Source organism: Camelus ferus, chromosome 25, assembly GCF_009834535.1.
Source record: "Camelus ferus isolate YT-003-E chromosome 25, BCGSAC_Cfer_1.0, whole genome shotgun sequence".
Taxonomy (NCBI): Eukaryota; Metazoa; Chordata; class Mammalia; order Artiodactyla; family Camelidae; genus Camelus; species Camelus ferus.
In genome coordinates this window covers 13,902,866-13,922,308 of record NC_045720.1, presented here as the reverse complement: position 1 = coordinate 13,922,308, position 19,443 = coordinate 13,902,866, and the positions used below count along the sequence as shown (strand labels likewise).

Sequence of the window (19,443 nt, the reverse complement as noted above, 5' to 3'; positions counted from 1 at the left end):
CGCTCCTTCTGATCTGCCCCCTCCACTCCCTGCTCCCCTCCAGCCTCATTTCCCACCACAGGTCCCCTGACCTCCCGCCACCCAAATCCATGCCATTCCCTGATCCAGCCTGCCTTTCGTGCCTCGGTGCTTTTGCTCCCACGTCTCCCCTGGTTCCGGGGGCCCTTCCTTTTCCAGATCCCCATCTACAGTTTCACCTGGCTCAGCCCTTATCTCCGTGAAGCCTTCCAGCACCTCTGCCCCCATCCCAGCACCTCCCTCCTCTGTGCACTCAGAGCACTCATCCCACGCACCACTCTGTGACCTGTTTCTCAAGGCTCCCAGCCTTGGGCTCGCGTTGGGGTCACTACACATGAGGCTTTGTCCCCACCCAGTGTGGTGGGGCCTCCAGGCCCTGATCACCTCCCGTCCCCTAACTACTCCTGGGAGTCCTCAGGGAACGTTGCGGGTATGCTTCACTCTGAGGAGCCGCCACGAACCCTCCTCCTGTTCTTGCTCTTGAGAGGCCTCGCAGAGTCTGACAGAGCACCCAAACCACCAGCGCCCCCACCCCCACTGTGCCCACGCCCGCAGTGGACTCTGCCGTGACCAGAAGGCTACAGCCCCCACCCCGTCGTGTTCCATTCCATCACGAGACCCTGGCAGGGCTGCTTCACGCAGAGGTTTTTCTTGAGACAACGCTGTCAGTTTTAACTTGTTCCCTCCTCTCAGAATTAGGCATGGATCCTTGGGCTCTGGGCCAGAGGATGATCTGATGAAGATCAGGCACCAGGCCGCAGTCAAAATTGCATTTCCTTCTGATGACTAAGGCAACGTTCTCAAGTCAGGGTATGCACCTTCCCTAAGGACACATTACTTCCCAAACAACCCTTAAGGCTTAGAATTCAAAAATTTATTGGCAGGCCTGTCCTGCCAGAATTCCAAATGTGTCCTGACATGTTTGAATCCTAAAATAAAGAACACAGGTGGAGGAGGCACGCATACCACTATTGTACTTTCCTTGCCCAGAGCAGACATCAGTAATCAGTTACAGTTCAGTTTTTGCCTCGTGAAGCCATTAGGATTCTTCCCAAATACGTGACTCTAAAGGCACTGCAAACAGACCTCCCCTCTGAAGGCTTTCTGGATCCTCTCAATGGAAACAATCCCACCTCTTCTTCTCTTTAGTCTTGCACAACCCTCAGGATTGTGCTGCCCTTGCCTGAGCCCATTCAGGCTGTAATAATAAAAGTGATGGCTAACGTCTACTAAGCTCTCTTTTTTTTTTTTAATTGAGTTGATGTACAATATTATGTAAATCTCAAGTGTACAGCATGGTGATTCACAATTTTTAAATATTGGCTATGTCCCTGTGTGGTGCAGTATGTCCTTGTAGCTTATTTATTTAATACTTGGTAGTTTGTACCTCTCAATCCCCTACCCCCATCTTGCTCCTCCCCCCTTCCCTCTCCCCACTGGTAACCACTAGCTTGTCCTCTACATCTGTGAGCCTGCTTTTGTTTTGTTATATTCACTAGTTTGTTGTATTTTTTAGATTTCATATATAAGTGATATTACACAGTGCTGGTCTTCCTCTGTTTGACTTACTTCACTAAGCATAATACTTCCAACATCTATCCATGTTGTTGCAAATAGCAAAATGTCATTATTTTTTACAGCTGAGTAGTATTCCATTGTGTGTGTATAAATATATATATACACACAAATATACAAATATACCACATCTTCTTTATCCAGTCATCTGTTGATGGACATTTAGGTTGCTTCCATGTCTTGGCTATTGTAAATAATGCTGCTGTGAACATTGGGGTACCTGTATCTTTTTGAATAAGTGTTTTTGTTTTTCTCAGATATAGACCCAGGGGTGGAATTGCTGGGTCATGTGGTAGTTCTGTTTTTTTGTTGTTGTTTTTTCTTCTATTGAGGTTGCTGTACAATAGTATATGTTAACAAGTGTACAGTATAGTGACTCACAATTTTTAAAGGTTATGCTTGATTTATAGTTATTATAAAACTTTGGCTGTATCCCCCAGGTTGTACAATATGTCTTTGTAACTTATTTTATACCTAATAGTTTGTACTCTTAATCCATTACCTATTTTTAGTTTTATGAGAAACCTCCGTACTGTTTTCCACAGTGGCTGCCCCCATTTATATTCCCACCAGCAATGAATGAGGGTTCCCTTTTCCCCACAACCTCGCCAACATTAGTTATTTGTTCTTTTTGAGCATAGCCATTCTGTCAGGTGTGAGTTGATGTCTCACTGTGCTTTTAATTTGCATTTCTCTGATGATTAATGATGTTGAGCATCTTTTCATGTACCTGTTGGCCATCTGTATGTCTTCTTTGGAAAAAAGTGTATTCAGGTTTTCTGCCCACTTTTTAATTGGGTTGTTTGGGGGGTTTTGTGTGTGTGTGTGTTGAGTTGTCTAAGCTGTTTATATACTTTGGATATTAATCCCTTATTGGCCATATCATTTGCAAATGTTTTCTCCTATCTAGTAGGTTGTCTTTTTGTTTCACCAGTGGTTTCCTTTACTGTGCAAAAACTTTTAAGCTTAATTAGGTCCCATTTGTTTATTTTCCCTTTTGTTTCCTTTGCTTTAGGAGACAGATCCAAAAGAATATTACTCGGTTTATGTCAGAGGGTTGTCTGCCTATATTTTCTTCTAGGAGTTTTATGGTTTCCAATCTTACATTTAAGCATTACATCTATTTTGATTTTATTTTTGTATATAGTGTTAGAGAATGTTCTAACTTCATTCTTTTACAGGTAGCTGCCCAGTTTTCCCAGCACCACTTATTGAAGAGACTGTCTTTTCCCCATTGTATGTTCTTGCCTCCTTTGTCATAGATTAATTGACCATAAATGTGTCAGTTTATTTCTGGGCTTTCTATCCTGTTCCATTGATCTACGTGTCTCTTTTTGTGCCAGTACCATACTGTTTTGATTACTGTAGCTTTACAGTAATCTACTGAGCTCTTGCCTTGACTCAGGCACTGTTCTAAACGACTCTTCTTCAACTCATTTAATCCTCACACTCGTATGAAGTAAGTGCCACCACCCTCCCCATTTTGCAGATGAGGCAACTGAGACACAGGAATGACACAGTTCCCAAGTCAGAAACTGTGTCCTGCCCACCTTTGTCATTTCAGTGTTTCAACCAACATTTTTATTAGGCACCCCTGCATACCAGGCACTGACATAGGCCCCAAGGACAAAAGCAGAACCTAACGTGATTAAGAAATTGTTTATTTTGAGCACAGTTCTCACAGAGAGATAGGAGGCCAGGAGCTAAATTCAGGAACATGGGAGCTGAATTGGAGACTGAGGGAGTAAGTTCATTCAAGGCAGTTTAAAATGAATGAACGAGAGAGGAAAGAACAAAGCTGAAGGCTGACTAATGTCTTTTATTCCCTGACAGCCCTTGCTGTTCTTGTAGAAGCCAGTTCTTCCTGCTCCAGCACCCGCAAGCTCAGTGGATGGCATCCAAATGTGTGAAAGAGCCGAAGCTACCTGGGGTGTGGGTGGGTGCCAGCGGAGGGTGCGGCTCGTCTTCACAGCCCTCTAGGCCTCTCCCGCCCCTCACGGGATGTCAGAGCCACTGCTGCCCACTCTCTCTGTTGCAGTCCTGGCCGCAGGGTCATCACCAGGCCCCTCCAGGACTGGCTGTCATATGGTCCAGACCCCAGAACGTCCCTGGCAAATTCAGCAATGCTGTTTTGCTACCTTGGAAACAAGAACATCAGTCCTGCCATCTGCCTCCTCACCACCTCCACCGCCCCCAGCCTCTTACCTGTCCCGTCTCTCCTTGCCTCCCGCCTCACCTCCTCTGTTACACCCAGATCCCTTCTCACCTGATCCTCAGCAGACGCTACGGTGTGTTCAGGCCTCTGTGTCTCAGCCCAGACCAGGGGTCAGCCAGCCTTTTCTGTAGAGGGGCAGGTAGTCAGTGTTTTAGGCTGTGCAGACCAAAAGCTCTCTGTTGCAACTACTCAACTCCGCCGTGGAAGCATAAAAGCAAACATGGGCCTGGCTGTCTGTGTCCCAGTAAAGCTTTATTTGTAAAAGCAAGAGGTAGAGCATAGCTTGCCAACCCCTGGCCCAAACTGTCCTCCCATCTGGAACATCCTTCTGCCTCGTTTTGTAGCATCCATGCTTCCCTTTTTTTCAAGGTTCAGCTGTAGTCCCACATAGCCAGGAAAGCCCCCCTCCCCGCCACCACACCCCTGTATGCTAATCTCCCCTTCACCAAGTTCTTTTCCGTATCATCTGTGACACCTTTGCATCTATAACTTACCTCTCCCTACTTAGGTGGTTAGCTTCTGGGGATGTACACCTCAAATGTCCTCAATTCTGCCATTAGATGGAGGAGTCTGCTGGGTTCATAATCAGCGCACAGCGTACGATCAACAGTTTCAAAGATTTGCGGGACTGCAGCTTGTGAGCAAGCTACTGGCCCTCTGTCTGTTTCTCCTGGTACATCGCACGGAGGACAGCTCGGCACTTACTCATTCTGCATGTATTTGTTGAGTACTCACTACATACGAGGCACTCCTTTTTCTTTTTAATAAGTCATGTGCTAGCTTCAGGCTCTTACTAGCATGAATGTGTGATGATGTCTTGCTTGGAAACCACTGGGTGAAGAACTGAAAGAAATTCTCAGAGATGAGAGGATGGCAGTAATTACTAGTTGATCTGCATCTTCCAGTTTTTAAGGCACTTCTACACCTGTTATCCCATTTAGTCATAGTAACAACCCTCAGAGGTAAATGGTGTTATCCCATTTTACAGATGAGAAGACTGGGCTCAGAGGTTTATGGCCCCACTCGCTCCAAGTCACACAGCTTCTAAGAACTGGAGCTTGACTCCAAAACTCTTTCAACCATGGCTAAAATAAAGCCACCCCTCTGGTTCTAAAGATAACAATATGGGTTATTATAGAAATTCTTGAAAATAAATACTAACTACTATATGTAAATTAGGTATACAACAAATTTCTTCTGTACGGCACAGGGAACTATATCCAAAATCTTGTAGTAACCTATAATGAAAAGGAATATGAAAAGGAACATATGTATGTATATGAATGACTGAAGCATTATGCTGTACACCAGAAATTGACACCACATTGTAGACTGACTGTACTTCAAAACAAAAATAAATTAAAAAATAAAACAGGCTGCGAAAAGGAAAAGAAATGATACTGAGAACTGGAGCAGTTTGAAATACAGAGAATAAAGACTGGAAACCAGAAAAAAAGTTGTTGAAAATATATAAAGCAGAAAATAAAAATCATGAATAATTCCAAAGCCCAGACGTAGCCAGCGTTAACATCATCTGCATTTTTTACAAATGTTTGTGTGTTTTACACGAAATTGGTGTTCTATCGTATATACTGACAGGTAGCTGCGGATTTTTTGGCTTTTATTTTAAAAATTAAGGTACTTAGCATACAGTGATATTCATGCCTTTTAGTGAACAGTTCTGTGAGTTTTCATAAACCTATGTAGTTGAGTAACCATCACCAAAATCAAGATACAGAACAATTCTATCACCCACCCCCCCAAAATTCCCTTGTGCTCCTTGTGGGTCAACCCCCCCTCTCCAGCCCCTGCAAACCACTGGTTTTTCTCTAATTTTGCCTGTTCCAGACATCACATAAATGGCATCCTACAGTACGTTGTAGCTTCATTTTTACTTAACATTTTATGAGTATGTTCCCACGTCCTTATATATTCTTCAAAAGTATTATTGTTTAATGACTCCCAGGCACTCCCCCTCCTACGCACTCTTCAGCACCACAGCAGCCCCTCAGAGAATAGAAATGAGAGGCAGAAGGCCGTGTTGGAAAGAACAAGGGCAGGCTGGGTCTGCTTAACACTTGTCGCCCTTGATAGGAGGCGCCGGCTTCTCTGCCTATGGGCCGAGGTGGCCGAGCTCCACGCAGGCTCCCCGGACAATACCGAACATGGTATATGACACCAAGTTTGCATCCAGCTCTGCCTTTAGAGTTTAGGCCTGGCACCTTCAGTTCTTGGCTTCAGATCCAGAGTTCCCTGAGCGAAGTGGAGATAAGAATGTGCCCCGCACTGGGCCGTCGTGGCCTGTGTGTGTGTAAGTGGGGACACTGTGCCCTCCAGTGCAGGCTGCTTTCCCCACAACCTCCTCTGCCCCTCCCCTGATGTCTGGATCCACCTTCCCTCAAAGGAGAGCTGAGTTAATGTTAGCAAGAAGTGTTGAAGACAGGCTGTCACCTTGTTGAAGCTGCCTCCCTACCGTCATCAGAAGGATGGAGAAAGAATTGAAGAAAGGGAGCACTTCCTAAAGAACAAACAACCGTCAGAATCCGGATGCACTGGGAAGCAAACAAACAAGGGCCTGCAGAACCCGCCCCGAACATGCAGGAGACGCCCCTCAGTGCGGGAGAGGAGCAGGGCTGGGGTGACACTTGTAGCTCTGAGAACCTGAGTGGCTCAAGGCCTTTCCTGCCTTCCTTTTGGGTGTTAGAGTTTCAGCAGTTTCTTCCCTGTCCCAACCTGGCAACTTCTTCTCCTGCCTCCTGGATCCTGCTTAGACCTCCCAGCAAAGCAGTCAGTATCCTAGCATGTTGCTATGGAAAGAATGGCAACATCCCTTGCGAGCTCTTGAGAAAGAAAAAAAAAAGAGAGAGAGAGAGAGAGAAAAGAAAAGGGAAAAAAAAATAGGACAAGCAGGGTTTTTTTTTCAAGTGTTACGAAACTGGAAGAAAAACTGTTCCACCACTAAATATATCCGCTTACCCAATCAGCAGATGTTAGGGCTTACACAGCCTCAGTCTCTCAGTCCTGCAGAAAACTCTTTGCAGACCGTTTTCACAGCCATCGGTCCCACGGAACTCGGAGAGGCTGCTTGAGATTTCTAGGATGGTGGCTGCACCTTCCGTGTTGGCCAAATGGACGACGTGGCAGTCGTTTCAAGGGGCACCTTTGAATAACTGGACTCTGTTTTGTTTATTTGTTTTAAAGGCCCGCCTCCTGTTCCCTCTCCCCTCCCTCTTCCAGTGTCACGTCACCCCAGCTTGGACTCCCTTGGGTTCCTTCAAAAACCCAAGCCTTGGAGCTCGGTTTGACCCCCACCTCTGCCTTGGACTAGCTCTGGTCCTTGAGCATGTTATCCTGAGCTCTCTCTGAGCGTCTGAGCTGCACTTTCCATATTCGTAAAACACCTACTTTCAAGATTTTGTAAGTTTAGCAATAACAGTGAAGCTCCAAGCACAGCGGCCAGCACAGAGCTCTCAGTAGCAGTGCTGTGTAGCAGAAAGAGCTTCTCTTGCCTTCAAGTCACTCTGCCACCTGACCCGGGGGCTGTTGGGGGCTGCCGAGGGGGCGGGGTGTGTCTCTCATCCTGCTGGCAGAGCCAGCCAGGCGGCCCATCAGACGTGGAGCCCCCTCAACCTCAGGCCTTCCTCAGTGTCCTTCATTCAGGCTTACTGTGACTTGTCAGGCTTCAGGTCCAGGTGTAGGCATCTTCTCACACTCTTGGTTGTAATCTTGGGTCTGCCTCTGTGCTGGTGAACTATTGCTGCCTAAAAACTGCACCAAAACCCAGGGATTTCCAATAGAAATCTATTATATCTCACAATTCTGTGAGTGAGAAGTTCAAACAGAGTGTAACATTTTGGGCTTGTCTCTGTTCCATGCCGTCTGGGAGCCACAGCCCAGATGACTTGAAATGATGGGGCTGGAACAGCTGGGGACTGGCTGAGTGTCTCTCTTTCTCTGCTTTGGGTGGTGTACGAGTTGCCTTGGGCTGCCATTACCAAAGTGGGTGGCTCAAAACAACAGAAACTTGTTGTCTCCCAGTTGTGGAGGCCAGAAGTCTAAATGCAGGTATTGGCAAGGCCATGCTCTCTCTGAAGGCACAGACCTGTCTCCTGGCTTCTGCTAGCCTCTATGTCAACAAGATACTGTTATAACATTCTTCTTTCTAATACCACTCATGTGACATGGAACATATTGATTTTTTAAAATTTCTTCCCCCATAAGCCACTGATACTTCATCAGCCAGTGCTCGGTGACCATTCTGACCCATTCAGTCAGCCAAGAAGTAACCCCATTTCTCACTTGTATATAGAGTTTTGCTTCTTGATATTCCCTGGCACATATTTTTAATATTTTGACCAAGCTCCCGTACCCAGGGTCACAGCACGTTGGAGGATTAAGACTGGCATCTGGAAATTCCTCTGGAAGAGGACAAAGAATCACAAAGACAGGCCCCTAGTGTCTGAAAAATTTAAAAATCCACTCAGTATTATTTTGTTTCCTGTCTTCATATACCGGTAACTCATACTCTTTCTCACATGGATGCGCAGAGAACGGCAATTGCCAAAATAGAGCAAACTCTGTAGGAAACTAGGGATGCGGTGTGGTTGGTTATAATTAACTAAGGTTGTATTCCTCCCAAAAAGGGAAACCACAAAGGCAAAAGAAGGGTCAGGCTTGGGCTCCTACTTCAGTTCAGCAAGCCAGCTCGATGCCGTGTCTCCTGTTTGTACAACAGGAAGGTAACAGCAGGGAGCTGGTGTAAGGAAGGTTCTGAGGCAGATCACCAAACAAACCTCTTCTCGGCCCCAGTGGCCTCATGGGGAAATGGAGGCTATAGCGTTTCCCACTCTGCCTCCCCAGGATGAAGAGCTCCCACGCGACGATGTGCGTAAAAATGTTCTGTGTACCATAAGGCACATTCCGGACCTGGGGGAGGCTCATCTCCAGCAGCATCCTGACGGTCATTATTGGTGTGGAGGAGATGGAGAGGGCTATTGGCAAAAAAAAAGCGAGCAGACTGGTAATTCTCTGCCAAAGAGCGGCAGTTTGCAAAGTAGCTCAGAAAATATGAAAGAGGAATTCTGGAAGCACAGGGACCCCCTCCGGATTCTTTCTCAAGCTTAAATTGTTAAAAAAAAAAAAATCATACTTTTCTAGAGCCCTTGCACACAGGGACTGACTTGGTAAGAATCTTGCCCCCCGTGGTGAAGGTGATCCCAAAACACGCCGTCCCGTCCCGCTTTCCCTCCACCTCCCAGATGTGTTGGGGGTGCGGAGACTCAGGGCGTTGCCAGGTTTGTGTGCTGAGAGCAAAAGTGGCGGGGGGGGGGGAGTCCCGCCTAGTCCTTGGTCTGTCCACCAAGACATCACATCGGCGAGGCCAACCAGAATCCTCACCCTTTCAGCCCAAAGCTGGTCCTCGGTGTTATCAGGGGACCCTCCCTGGTCTGAGAGCTTTCCAGGCCCAGATGGGGCAGGCCTTGCCAGTGGCTACCGGAGGCCACTTGTCAAGAGCCCCCTGGTGCTCTCCATGGGCATTGATACGTCTCTAAGCCTCAGTTTCCTACTTGTAAAATGAGTGGGGCTGGACAAGCCCAGATGCAGGTTTGCGGTCTGTGGCCCACGGTTGGCCAGGAATACTCTCGCCCTGCCTGACTAAAGGAAGCTGTTTACTTGTGTTGGGGTGCAGCCATGCAAGGCTCTCTGTGCCTGGACCCCCGGGAGCCAGGGGCGTTTCTGCAAGAGTTGTGCACTCCTGGCTGTATGGGAGGGGCTGAACTGAAGTTCATGTCTTGGGCCCAGGGAGGAACCTGCAGCCGTTTAGTGAGCTACCACCGGACATTCATCCCTTATGAGACCTTTAAAAGAGGGATGGAAAGATGAGGGAGGGGGAAAGGAAGGGGATCAGAGAGAAAGGGGGAAGGGAGGGGAGAAGGCAGTTTGGTCCCTTTGTAATCGCCATCTCATGTGAGCCTTACCACAGCCTGGGACGTGAGGGGGACATGTTAGGCCACCCTGTAGACAGCTCAGCTTTAACACACTCAGGGTAAGGCCCTCCACCTCCAAGAGCAGGTGTTCTAAACATGGGGGCACAGCTGAGGGTGTGGGTCAGAGATGCACCCAGTCATCACCCACTCCAGGCGGTTCCATCGGCATCACCTGGGGAGCTTGGAAAGCCACCACAGCTGGGTCCCCGCCCCAAGGTTCTCATGCAGTTGGCCTGGCATGGAGTCTGAGCATCAGATTATGTCAGCAGATGCGGTTTATGATTTAGAAGATCTTTCTGGGGGATTAGTGAGTTGAGGAAGGTGGGCACGAAGGGGAAGCTGGGAGACCAGGCAGGAGGCACCTGCAGGGGCCCAGGTGAGAGACGGTGCTGACCTGGGTCAGGGTGGTAGCCGTGGAAGATGAGGAGGGGGACCGTGAACCTGAGCTGGAGGGAGAGCAGCAGGCCGTGCTGCATGCATCTTTGCAAGCTCCCGTGTGCCTCTCTAAAGACTGTCATTTAGAACATGGTCATCGCGAGCAGAGGTAATCACGCTAACGGTGGCGATTTTATGGAAACTGAAGGCAGTGGATCCTGGCCTTGTGGATCAGAGTCCAGGAGAAGCATTACTCATTCCCAGGAGAAGCAGGGAGCAGCTGACCTAGGAGGGGGCGTGGGGTGACAGGAAAGCCTCACGTGGCACACCCAGCTCAGCTCGTCCCCGGAGTGCTAGCCTCTGTCTGTGGCAACAGGTCACCACAAAGGGGTTGGCTCAAAACAACACAGGTTTATTCTCTAACGTTCTAGAGGTCAGAAGCCGATGATCAGATCCTTAAGGCTAAAGTCAAGGCCCTGGCAGGGCCGGATTCTTCTGTAGCCTCCTTGTCTTTTGCAGCTTCTGGTGGCTGCCTGCAGGCCTTGGCTTGTGGCTCCCCTCTTCTGTCTTCAGAGCATCTCACTCCAGGCTCTGTTCCATCATCATATCGCCTCTCCTCATCTGTAGTCAGACCTCCCTCTATAAGGGCACCTGTGATTAGATTTAGGGCTCACTTGCATAATCTCTCCATCTTGCTAGCCTTAAATTAATCACATCGCAGTCCCTCTTGCCATATAAGGTCACATTCGGAGGTTCCAGGGATTAGGACCTGGATGCCCTTGGGGCTGTTATTCAGCCCGTGATACTCTGGGTCCAGTGCAGAGAGATGCAGAAATACAGCCCCTGGATGTACCTTAAATCTGTGTCATTTCTGTCTGGGATTTAACTGGCTTGGATGAATGGCTTTGTGGAGGACATTCTATCAGAGAATACGAGGAAACCTTCAGCCTTTATCCCAGGCTTTGAGATGAAGGGAAGTCTCTTCGAGGTAGAGATGAAAGGGGTTCAAGCGAAAGCTGTGGGCTGGGGGATGCAAAGGGTGGGCTGGAGGGCGGGGTGGGGGCTAGAATGGAGGGGGATCTGACAGACAGAATCTAAGGATCTGCTGAAAAGCCCTGTCTCGCCCTGATCCGTGCCTGGGGAACAGAAAGATCTCGCTTCTCTCTCGTCTCCGAGAAGATGAAGTGTGCGCAAAATCACCCACAGGAGCGGAATGAAAAGGTTACACCAGGAATTGTCGATACAATACATCCCCGTAGTCTCACAGCGTCTCTAAATGTTTTGATAGCAGAATTTGATGGATTGTAAATCAGAGTAGACCCGTCTTAAACATTTGATAGCGCCTTATTTATGTATGTATGTGACATGTAGAGCTAAAATTGATTCCTTTTTCTTTCTGTCTCAGGAAGATTTTTTTTTCTGCTTTCAGAAACACATCACTTCCCCCAGCCCTGGTTTTCTGTGTTTGTGGGTGTGTGTGTGGTGGGGCCTGCCTGTATGTGGTGGGGGCTGTTATGCTTCATTCTACGCAGAAAAAGGATAGTTTGCCTTGAAGAAGATGATAGCACCAGTAATTAACTGCAAAAATAATGAAGCCACTTTGCAAAATATGTCTTTATCGTGTTGCTTTTTTTTTTTTTTAACAAGACTATTGTTCAGAGAAAGAGAGGGAGTAAAGTTACAATGCGATAGATCTGTGATGTGAAACCCAGGCAGACACACACACAATTTCCTGATTGCCCTGGCCTGTGTCTATAGTTGTGAGCTACTTTGAGCCCCTCCAGGACATCAAATTCATCTTGCCTTTGTCATACTCTTTCTGGGGCACTAACTTCTGCTTTATAATCCATCGCAGTGGAGCTGCTCTTGCTCCATCATCAGCCTTGCTATGATTTACCAGTATTTGCAGGTACCTGGTCTTAGGATCTTTGCCAGCATTAGCCCTCTTATGGCACCCTAACAATCCCACGAAGTGGGCATGAGCTCCAGATTTCTCCATATCTAGGAGAAGGGAAGTTTCTTGCCAATGTCATGACTGGTTAGTTAGTGTTGGAATGGAGCCTCAATTCAAACCCAAGTCTGTTCTAACTCCAAAGCTAGGAGACTTACCCACTCTGTTTGATCAGCTCCTGAAGGAACAGTTCAGCTCAAAACACCTTGATTCTCACCATGACATTAAGGTTGGACAGCGACCTAGCAGAACCTATCACCCCAACACAACCACCTCAGGAGAAACTTCACCCACCTGCCCAGGCAGATGGGCCATTAGTGTCTGATAATGCCGGTGAAGGACCAGATTCTCAGTCTTCTTGGCCGTACTTGCATACTGTTCCTTCCCAGGTCTCAGGGTTGGCCTTACCTAACGGACAGGCTCAGGGCACCTCTACGAGCCTTCCAACTCCAAACAATGCCCTGTGAACCTCCTTCATTCTGTTTTTCCTCCTTTGGATTCTCTCGTTAAAGGCAGAGAATGGCATTTGGCATTTATCCATAAGCTATCACAACATTGCTTCATCTTTACTTCAAAAAACTGCATTGCTACAGTTTTGTTCTTTATTCCACTTTATAAAAAGTATTCCTTGGGATTGAAATTTCTTTTACTATTTGATCTAGACTCACAGGTAACTTTTCCTCCCTCTTTTTTGGAGATGTTTGGAGTTCTCAACTCATGTTCATCTACCCCTGAATCGTCCCAAGTAGGGAGAAGAACTTTTTTCCATTATAAAACCATCATTCAATCCCCAGTACCTCCATTAAAAAAAAATTATAAAACCATCAAAGAGTTTTGTTTTCATGTTGGTAAGTGAAATGTTGTACTTTTCAATGAATTTTAAGATCTTTCAAAAAAGAGTATTTTGAGGGAGAATATAATTTTTAAATGATAACTGAGTAATTTAAAAATTACTTTGCAGTGAACATAGAATGTCACAGGTAGTCAGTGAGCCTCCACTTCTGTTTTCATTGATACTCATTACCATTGCTATTTCTTGATGTGAAGATCTCAGCTTAGATATCCTCTCCTCAAAGAGACTTTCTTGATTATCTCATTGAAAGTAGCTCTTACGTCACCATCACATTATTTCTAAGAACTCTCTGCAGAGTACTTACCACTGTCTGTAAGTTCTTTGTTTTCTGTGTATGTTCTGTCTTTCCCTCCTGGATCATGGGCACCTTGAAAGCAGGGATCTTATGCCTGATTTCCTGAGTATCTAAAGCAGTGTCTGGTAGAGAGCAGGCACTCGAGAAGGAATGAAGGAATGAGTGTATGAGTAAGTGAATGAATGTCTGAGCTGTGTTCTCTTTTCCAAGGTCCATGTTTGTTTCCAAAAAAATAGGTCTTCTGCTGTATTTCCCTTTACAACACCAGGAATGATTTACAGCAACATGGATGGACCTGGAGATCGTCATACTAAGTGAAGGAAGCCAGAAAGAGAAAGAAAAATACCATGTGCTATCACTTACATGTGGAATCTGAAACAATGACACAAATGAACTTATTTACAAAACAGAAACAGACTCACAGACATAGAAAACAAACTTATTGTTGCTAGGGGGAAAGGAGGGGGTGGAGGGATAAATTGGGAGTTCAGGATTTGCAGATACTAACTACTATATATAAAATAGGTAAACAAGGTCCTACTATATAGCATATGGAACTATATTCAATACCTTTGAAAAATATGAAAAGGAATATATATATATATAAAAAATATATATATAGAACTTAATCATTATGATGTACACCAGAAATTAACACAACATTGTAAATCGACTATACTTCAATTTAAAAAAAAAAGAAATACGCACAAAGGTTCATTCCTATAACATGATCATGTATTAAACTGCGTTTCTGTACCTAGCAGCAACAAGAAAGTTGATGTAAATAAAGCATTTATTCTGAAAAAGAACAAAACAAAATAAAATCCCTGGAATGTTGTAGGTCAGGAATGGAGCACCGAGATGGCCTTGGGTGGTGGAAAGCGCCTCTCAGCCAGCTCCCAGTGCTCCTAGGGAGGTCTGGATGGTGAGGATGACACGGTCAGGTTCATGTTTAGAAACACGATGTTCGGTCATGGCATGTCATGAGGTATGCATGGAATCTGTTTCTAAAAGTATTGAAGTTTGTGAATGATGTACTTTTCTTGATTAGCAAGGACTCAAGGTTAGCCCTCTGTGAATGTCTCTCCCACTAACACCCTGAGATTCTTACTTGCGGGAAAGAGAACAGTGTGGCCTAGTACCCAACACATCAAGAATGAGAGAATGTTGCAGACGGGCAGGTCACCTTGCATGTCTCCTCTGGCAGGAAAAGGCTAAAGATTGTTGAGAACGAAATGGTGGCAGTGAGGAGGTTGGCCTGAAACCACACGTGTCGGGACGTTTTCAGTTATAAGTGACAGAAAGCCCCATCACACTGGCTTAAGCAAACTGACGTATGGGAACACCCCCTGGTGTGTCGGATTCAGGCCTGGGGGCATTCAGTGGGGTGTGAGCAGGGCCTCTCCGCACCTCTCAGCTCAGCTTTCAGCCGCCCATCATGTGGCGAGATGACCACTAGCACTTCTGCGCTTCCATCCAGTCCCTTCAGCAACTCCACCAGAAAAGGAGCACATCCTACCCCCAGGGCTTCCCGCAAAAGCCCCAGAATAGAACCCCACTGGTTCCGACTGCTCCACTGGGGTCACGAGCCCATTCCTGAATCAATCACGGTTGCTGGAGAGCGCGATGTACTGAGTGGTCAGAACCACGTCCCGCGCCCAGTGCTGGAGGACCCACAGGGGCCAAGAGAAGGTAACAGGCCTTTCTCTAAAAAGAACTGGACTGCCACTGCCAGAGGAAAACGGAAAGGATGCCGGACAGGTGATGCCGGCCACAGATGGGTGAAGCCCAGAGGCCAGGCTGAGACGCCGGCAGTTCTTGCAGATGCTGTTCACCGAGAGGCCACGAGGAGGACTCCACCCACAGCGGAGGAATGAAGGATCGGGAGACATTATAGAAGCAGAGACGGGGGAACTGGTGCACAGTAAACTTCAGGCTGGGGACGCAGGGGAGGGGCAAGAGGAATCTAGGTTTCCAACTTGAATGGCTGAGAAGATTGTGCTGCTTTTATTGGAATAAGGAGCACTAGAGAAAGATCAGGTTTGGGAGACAGGCGCTGAGCTTGGTTCTAGATGTGTTAGATTTGAGGTGCCCGTGAGGCTCCCGGTGATGATCACAGGTGTACAGAATCCACACTTGGAAGAGACTCCCAGGCCATCCAGTCCAGCCTCTGCCAAGTTCCCCTTCAGATAACCTTCCAGGTGGGGGTGCCTGAGTAGAGGCTTCTCCAACTGAGTGGGCATTGGATCGTCCATGCTTTTTAATTCATACATTATTTTCTTGAATCATCTGGGCCTTGTTTATAAAAAAAAAAAAAAAGTCAGGTTTCAGTGGAGAGTGGTCACTCCAGCCTTCGTCTACTTGTAAGTCTTTGCAGTCCATCCTCACTGGCAGCCAGCAGCCAGAAAGGAAGGTCTGGGGCGCTGCAGAGAAGAACCACGGCTAGAAAGGCTGGTTGGGTAGATAATCTCTCTGCAGGGGTGAGCTTAGAGCTTTTGGGGCGGATGAGGTCACCAAGGAGGATGGAGAGGAGAGGGAAGGGGCCAAGGGCATGGAGGTGCACCTCTGAGAGTGGAGAATGGATGCGGGCGCACAGCAGGAGCTGCCAGGAGGAAACCGGGAGTGCAACCCAGGAGAGCCCAGGGGAGGTGGTCTGATGAGGCCAGGTTGCCCCACGGAGGCGGTGATGTGGGATATATTTGGCAGTTTAAGAGAAAAGTGTCAGCAGAACAAGGAGGCTGGAATCCGCAGAGGGAGGGGTGAGCAGTGCAGTAACGGAGCAGGGAGAGCAGCAGTCTTCTCACACTTCCTGTGAGACATTTGATGGTTACATGGTTTTTAACAACAGGTTACCCTCCCTGTGTCTCAATGTCAGAACTCATCGTGTGTGGGGCCCAAGGCCAAACGCTGTGTGCGGAGAGGTCACTGGATGCTCATTTGACCCATTTGACACGGGTACCATTTTCATCCCCAAATCACAAATGCTGCGGCTTAGGAGGGTGGATGTGACTAGTCCAGGCTCACACTCCCATGAGTGGTACCACCAGACCCAGAAGGCCAGCCTCTTTCCTCGGGAGCCTCTGCCCTGGAGAGCAGGAGTTGGCATGATGGCCTGTAGACTGTGGCAGAATTGAGCAGCTTTGGGAAACTGAATGCTGCTTTTCATGTTGGTTTTGCTGTGTTTAGTGTTTTAAGGAAATGGCGATCTCAGGTGTTTATAACTGAAAGGGAAGGGATTCAGTGCTGAGGGAGCTGCTGAGTGCTGGGCTGGGGTCCCTGAGGACCAGAGGGCAGCCTGGAGGCCAGGCAGAGGGTTAGCCTTACAGTGGGGAGACCCACTTCCTCCTCCGAGGTAGAGAGAAATGAGTGTGGAGATGAGTAAGAAGGTGACCTTTGTCTTGTGACTCTGATCTCAGCAAGATAGAAAGCAAAATCTTCTTCTAAAACAAAGAGGCAACAGAGTTGGCAGACTTTAAAAATATTGGCACAGTTGCCATAGAAATGTCTATGGGCATGAACAAAGGATGGGTAGAAAGATGTCGGAGCACGTGACTCAGGTGGGATGAGCTGGTATCAATGCGCAGCACCAAGGCGCGGGGGTTGGCAGCTGAGAAGGGCTGCTGGGGGAGAGGTCGGGATGCTCCGAGGGGAGACTGAGGAGGAGGAGGGCAGAACAGAACCCGTGAACCTCGCTTTGCCGAGCCCCGCATCACTATCGCTGGCTCACTCACTCAAGTCACCCTTTTAGGGAACCAGATCATGCCAGCCTTAAAGGGTCTCATTCAGTCCAGTCCTGCAGGTGGAGTCACCCATTTCACAGTCTCGGGGACTTATGCTGGCAATGGGGAATGAGTGAGCATGGTTGGGGTTCTCCAGGTTGTGTGTGGGTTTGGGGTCTAGGTGGTGGGCATCCCGGCTGGGGCTGGAGAAGAGTGGGTTCCTATTAGTAAGTGGCAGAGCTGGGATTCCAACCGGAGGCCTGGCTCCAGCCTGTGCCCCTTCCCCTGACCAGGTGGGCACTAATGGCAAGGACTGAGGGGGAGCAAGGCAGCCAGAGGCCAAGTCTTCACCTGGTGAAGAGCCCAAAGAGCCTGAGCTTTGGAACTGACTGCTTTCAGGAAGAATAAATCCTGGGCCCCAGGCACACATGGACCCAGATGGTTCTGCCTTCTCAGGAGGAGCTGGCTCTCCTTGCCCTCCAGTTCTCACCACCCGTCTCAAGTCAGCACTCCCACCCACAGCCAGCAGGACACCAGCCTCCTCGCAGAGCCCTGTGTCACCCAAATGCATGGTGATGCTAACGTCACCTTTCCATTTCATGAACTGCATTTCATCCACTGAAAATTTTGGCTGGAGGAGACCATGTAGGGGCTTTCTTCTACCTAATAAGAGAGCATCTCGGAGTAGCAAGTTGAGAAAAACATTACAATTCAATTAAAATCTTAGTCCTTTGAACACTCCCAGTGGGGAAGAGCCACTCGGAATTTGTGAGAAATCTAATTTAGAGACTCAGTGTCAGGAAATGGAATTGTTAACAATTAGCAACGGTGTGTTACGGGGATCCAGCAGTGGGTGTGGGGTCAGGATTCTCTGGGCTCCACCTTCCTCAGGCAGCCCATTAAGCTCTCTGAGCCTCAGTTTCCTCATCTGTGAAATGGAGAACATCAGCATCTGTCGTCGGTGTGGTGGGGATGCTGGAGACCAGGCGTGCAGATGGCATCCTGTTACTGCATTATGCTCCTCCACTTAACCAGACTAGCAGACCCCTCTTTGCTGTAAAAAAAATTGTCTGAGAAACTGAGCCATATAAGTTAAGCACGTGCGGACATAGAAAACAAACTATGGCTCCAAAGGGGGAAGGGTGGGGAGGGATAAATTAGGGAGTGGGGATTAATAGACACACATTACTATATATAAAATAGATACACAACAAGGACCTACTGTATAGTACAGGGAACTATATATTCAATTTCTTGTAATAACATATAATGGGAAAGAATCTAAAAAAATACACATGTATGTACATATATAACTTTGCTGTACACCTGCAACTGACATTGTAAATCAGCTACACATCAATAAAAAATTAAAGAAAAAAAAGTTAAGCACAAACACAGGTAATGGGAAATAGCTTTTGAGAGCTCACCTCCTCAGCCACCGGCTCCACTGCTATGGAACCTGTTTTTCTAAAGATGTCTTACACTCTGATCGAGCCCCACTCTCCATGGTCTTTACTCTTCCAGCATCATGACTTTGTACAGTTCTTTCCCTATTTCTGCACACTGCATCGTCCTCCGAATCATCACTCCCCAGGGACCACACTAATTCACCGTAGTCCAGCACAGAACGCAGCAAGGAACACCTCCCATCTACAGCACAGGGTTGGCCTCAGGCCCAACCGCTTCCGAATCAGGAGAGGCCATGTGATGGCTTCTTGACGAGGCCGCTGCACCTGCCTGCCCGTCAATCACAGTGGCTGCTTGTTAGAAATACAGATTCCTGGGCCTGCTCCTGGCTGTTCAGGTTTAATAAGTCCGGACTGGGGCTCAGGAATGGGTATTTTTACAAAGCACCCCAGGTGATGTCTGATGGTTTGGGGGCCACACCCCCAAAAGTCAAGTGTAGATTTAAAGTAGCCGGGGCAGAAATTGGCAAAACTCAGGAATTAACTGAGGGTCACCAGTGACACTTCAAAAGCCTCTCCCAGTTAACTCACAAGATAAATGGAGGCAAGGATGGAGAGGAATGAGGAGAGCGCTGGGCGCTTAGAGCAAAGCCCAGGATCCCTGCATCCCTTCCTTTCTCCACCCACCCCCAACCATCACCACCACAACATACCTCCCATCAGAATTCCTTCTTCTGGGGCGCAATTGGTGGCACGGCAGTTGGGGGGAAGGCGTAGGGGAACAGTGTTGTGACTTTAAGACACAAAAGAACAGTCACACACACACACACACACACACACACACACAAAAGATCTACCCTTGATGAACCGCAGCGGAATCTGTTAACAGCTCTGCCAGAAGACCCAGCAAAGCTGAAAGCATCCTTCTGGGCTTTGATGTCTTGACAAGATGCTTCCTTTGAAAGCTCAGAGACAGTCGCGTTATTTCCTCTGACAGCCCCCGTGAAAGGCTCCAGAATCAGAAGTGGCGTCCCGCCAGGGCCCAAAGG

At 47.7% G+C, this 19,443-nt stretch overlaps 1 protein-coding gene and 1 long non-coding RNA gene across 3 annotated transcripts in view; one reads left to right on the top strand and one right to left on the bottom strand.

Moving 5' to 3' along the window:
- The window catches only part of ZHX2 (zinc fingers and homeoboxes 2), a 142,626-nt gene that overhangs the window by 96,603 nt on the left and 26,580 nt on the right, over positions 1-19,443 (top strand). The window lies entirely within an intron of this gene.
- LOC106729009 lies at positions 3,247-7,042 on the bottom strand. 2 transcript variants are annotated; one of them, XR_004315233.1, is made up of 4 exons: positions 6,785-7,042; positions 4,303-5,046; positions 3,860-3,933; positions 3,247-3,731 (listed from the first exon to the last, which is right to left on the bottom strand). It is a non-coding gene; the product is annotated as an uncharacterized LOC106729009 (long non-coding RNA). The 2 variants fall into 2 exon arrangements; XR_004315234.1 differs by having other exon boundaries at positions 4,303-4,663; positions 6,785-7,036.